Here is a 5000-nt window from a genome sequence, read left to right as displayed (position 1 = left end):
GTGCGCGCCCCGTGTGTGCTGGAATTGGCCAACCAGTGCACATTGGTGGTGCGTACCGTGACTTGCACCATGTGACGAGAGTGTTGAAGAACACTGTGTGGTGACTCTATGCCTATGTGATGGGGTGCTTGTAACACACGACCGAACCGACGGCTCGTTGGATGGTCACGACAGTGTGGTGCAGGTGCGCCCATGTGTAACGAATACATTGAGTGCCGTTGGAGGTTAGCGGTTGGTTGGTTGCATGCTACAACTTCGCGTTGTACATGGGCTGGCCGCTGCGCTTCCTTCGGGTTGCCACTTGATGTTGATAGGGTTGATGTATTGTGTTCGTTGACTTTTGGTTCATTCCAAAAGTCTTCGGACTTAGATAATTTTACAAGTGTCGGCGCTCTCGGACCGAAAATAAGAAGACAACTAAGAAGAAAAAGAGAAAGAAGCTAATAGTGGAAAGTATTCTTCTTCAAAGAAGGAACAAAAATTTTACAAGTGTTGAAAAATTTCCTAAGTCCAAAAAATTTTCTAAGTCCAGAAAATTTTCTAAGTCCCACAAAATGGAACATGATGAAGAAGATACAGAAGTTGAAAATTTTTCTAAGTCCAAAAAATTTTCTAAGTCCAGAAAATTTTCTAAGTCCAAAGTGTTGGAACAATTTCCAAAGGCCCATAGGTTGCACTGAATTTTCCTAAGTTGGCCACAAGTACCCATGAGGTATCGAGAAGGTTCACCCGAAGGACATAATATGTCCCAAAGTACCGATAGAGTACTCACAAATAGCACCGCGTTGGCCTAAGTTGGCCAAAAGTACCGATAGAGTACCCACAAATAGCACCGAGTGGGCCTAACATGGCCAAAAGTACCGATAGAGTACCCACAAGAAGCACTGAGTTGGCCTAAGTTGGCCAAAAGTACCGATAGAGTACCCACAAATAGCACCGAGTGGGCCTAACATGGCCAAAAGTACCGATAGAGTACCCACAAATAGCACCGAGTGGGCCTAACATGGCCAAAAGTACCGATAGAGCACCCACATATAGCACCGAATGGGCCTAACATGGCCAAAAGTACCGATAGAGCACCCACATATAGCACCCCATTGGCCTAAGTTGGCCAAAAGTACCGATAGAGAATCCACAAAGAGCACCCAATTGGCCTAAGTTGGCCAAAAGTACCGCCAAGTAGCACCATAGAGGCCCGAGTAGAGCGAAGTGTGGGCCAAATTGAACATTTGAAAATTTTTACAAGTCCAGAAAATTTTCTAAGTCCAGAAAATTTTCTAAGTCCAAAGAGTTGGACAAATTTCCTTAGGCCCAAAGGTTGCACAAAATGTTCCTAAGGTGGCCATCATTACCCATGAAGTATCGCGAAGGTTCACCCGAAAGACACAATATGCCCTAAAGTACCCACAGAGTACCCACAAGTTGCACCCAATTGGCCTAAGTTGGCCAAAAGTACCGACAAGTACCACCATAGAAGCCCGAGTAGAGCGAAATGTGGGCCAAAGTACCGAGTAGTTGCCACAAATGCCCAAATGGATACCAAAATGTGGTACCAAGTACCTAACTGTTGCAACAAATGCTAGCTTCTGAGCAAAAGCTGTGGACCAATTTCGTAGAAGAACCGCCTAGGCGAAAAGGCAAAAATCGCCGAAGCTGGCCCGCTCGCAGAGCTCGCGGGCCAGGAGATACTCATAGGGCGCTTTACTAGAGTGGGGAACTTGAGAATTTTTGTGTCCGAGACTTTGGGCAACTTCGCGGCCGCCCCCTTAAAGTAAAAGATTTTCTCTGGGTGCCTAAAATTCGCAATTCCCGCAAAGTCGGGAAGACGTTAAAGTTTTGCCCAAAAAATGGCCATCGATTTAAGGTGATTTTCCAATAAGAAAATTTTTCCTAAGATGAATTTTTTCGAATATTTCCTAAACTAAGCGTCGGAGCACATGGCCGTGGAGGAACTTTTGGTAGCTTTTGGCAAGGGCTATCGGATGAAATAATGCGAAAGGCCATCGGAGCGATATTGGATAAATGCGGGCCCATAAAACGTACCTAAGAAGTGAAAATTGGTACCTTGCACGCAGGATGCAAGAAATGCTTGAGTGTTAACCATCATCGGTACCAAGTACCTAGGTTATATCGAGTGCGTAGATGGAAGTCGGTACCAAAGGGAAACCTTCCTAGGCTAGGTGCACGCAAGTGAGTATGGATCGATCAGTAGAAAGATGGGAAGCCATAGGAAACCTTCCTAGGCTAGGTGCACGCAAGTGAGTATGGATCGATCAGTAGAAAGATGGGAAGCCATAGGAAACCTTCCTGCCATAGGAAACCTTCCTAGGCTAGGTGCACGCAAGTGAGTATGGATCGATCAGTAGAAAGATGGGAAGCCATAGGAAACCTTCCTAGGCTAGGTGCACGCAAGTGAGTATGGATCGATCAGTAGAAAGATGGGAAGCCCAAGGAAACCTTCCTAGGCTAGGTGCACGCAAGTGAGTATGGATCGATCAGTAGAAAGATGGGAAGCCCAAGAAACCATCCAAGGCTAGGTGCACGCAAGTGAGTATGGATCGATCAGTAGAAAGATGGGAAGCCATAGGAAACCTTCCTAGGCTAGGTGCACGCAAGTGAGTATGGATCGATCAGTAGAAAGATGGGAAGCCCAAGGAAACCTTCCTAGGCTAGGTGCACGCAAGTGAGTATGGATCGATCAGTAGAAAGATGGGAAGCCATAGGAAACCTTCCTAGGCTAGGTGCACGCAAGTGAGTATGGATCGATCAGTAGAAAGATGGGAAGCCATAGGAAACCTTCCTAGCTAGGTGCACGCAAGTGAGTATGGATCGATCAGTAGAAAGATGGGAAGCCATAGGAAACCTTCCTAGGCTAGGTGCACGCAAGTGAGTATGGATCGATCAGTAGAAAGATGGGAAGCCATAGGAAACCTTCCTAGGCTAGGTGCACGCAAGTGAGTATGGATCGATCAGTAGAAAGATGGGAAGCCATAGGAAACCTTCCTAGGCTAGGTGCACGCAAGTGAGTATGGATCGATCAGTAGAAAGATGGGAAGCCCAAGGAAACCTTCCTAGGCTAGGTGCACGCAAGTGAGTATGGATCGATCAGTAGAAAGATGGGAAGCCCCAAGGAAACCTTCCTAGGCTAGGTGCACGCAAGTGAGTATGGATCGATCAGTAGAAAGATGGGAAGCCCAAGGAAACCTTCCTAGGCTAGGTGCACGCAAGTGAGTATGGATCGATCAGTAGAAAGATGGGAAGCCATAGGAAACCTTCCTAGGCTAGGTGCACGCAAGTGAGTATGGATCGATCAGTAGAAAGATGGGAAGCCATAGGAAACCTTCCTAGGCTAGGTGCACGCAAGTGAGTATGGATCGATCAGTAGAAAGATGGGAAGCCATAGGAAACCTTCCTAGGCTAGGTGCACGCAAGTGAGTATGGATCGATCAGTAGAAAGATGGGAAGCCATAGGAAACCTTCCTAGGCTAGGTGCACGCAAGTGAGTATGGATCGATCAGTAGAAAGTGGGAAGCCCAGTACCAAATGCCCTAGTGAAGACCGTAAACGAATATCATGAACCGAGAAGGAGCACCAAATGCCCTAGTGAAGACCGTAAACGAATATCATGAACCGATAAGGAGCACCAAAATGCCCTAGTGAAGACCGTAAACGAATATCATGAACCGATAAGGAGCACCAAATGCCCTAGTGAAGACCGTAAACGAATATCATGAACCGAGAAGTAGCAACGAATGCCTGAAAAAGTACCAAGTCCCTCGGTATAGAGTAACGAGAGTTAACCGCCGTGATGTATGCAATGTGGGCAGCCAATTGCTTGGGTTCTGGACTTGGTTCGCTAATAACTTTTTTGCTAGACATCGGACAAAGTTGACGTGGAAGAACGAAATGTAGCATTTGATGCCACTATCCAAAACTTTTTCAAGATTGAAGATCCGATCGATACAGCCTGAGTTATAGGCAAAAGTTGGTGCAAAAACGAGCATTTTTAATGGTGAAAAATCGGTACCCTCCTCGAATAGCTCCTGTTGGAAGCATCGGACCACATGGTCGTGGAGGAACATATTGTAGCGCGCGGTGTCAAGTATCGACACCCAAAACCGCAGGTCCGATGGACGGAAAATGACCAAGTTATAGTGAAAACTTGGTTGCACCCAAATTCCCGAAGAAGTGCAACGAGAAGGTGAATGCGATGGTTGTTCGTCGAATAGCTCCGGCCACAGACATGGTAGCGATTAGTGGTGCATGGAAGAAATCTAGCCACAAGTGCCATCTACCCATGGCCAGAAGAAAGTGTGGCCATATCTTGGATACCGGCGGAGCTATGGTGCAAATATGGGCCAAAAATGGTGCAAGTTGGACCAAAAAATCCGACCAAGTGCGCGAGGCGCTTTCGTGAATAGCTCCGGCCACAGACATGGTAGCGATTAGTGGTGCATGGAAGAAATCTAGCCACAAGTGCCATCTACCCATGGCCAGAAGAAAGTGTGGCCATATCTTGGATACCGGCGGAGCTATGGGGCAAATATGGGCCAAAAATGGTGCAAGTTGGACCAAAAATCCGAAAAAGTACCTAGGTAAATGCGATGGTTGTTCGTCGAATAGCTCCGGCCACAGACATGGTAGCGATTAGTGGTGCATGGAAGAAATCTAGCCACAAGTGCCATCTACCCATGGCCAGAAGAAAGTGTGGCCATATCTTGGATACCGGGCGGAGCTATGGGGCAAATATGGGCCAAAAATGGTGCAAGTTGGACCAAAAATCCGACCAAGTGCGCGAGGCGCTTTCGTGAATAGCTCCGGCCACAGACATGGTAGCGATTAGTGGTGCATGGAAGAAATCCTAGCCACAAGTGCCATCTACCCCTGGCCAGAAGAAAGTGTGGCCATATCTTGGATACCGGCGGAGCTATGGGGCAAATATGGGCCAAAAATGGTGCTAGTTGGACCAAAAATCCGACCAAGTGCGCGGAGGCGCTTTC

This window comes from Anopheles funestus (assembly GCF_943734845.2).
Source record: "Anopheles funestus chromosome X unlocalized genomic scaffold, idAnoFuneDA-416_04 X_unloc_134, whole genome shotgun sequence".
Taxonomy (NCBI): domain Eukaryota; kingdom Metazoa; phylum Arthropoda; class Insecta; order Diptera; family Culicidae; genus Anopheles; species Anopheles funestus.
This window is presented reverse-complemented; position numbering follows the sequence as displayed.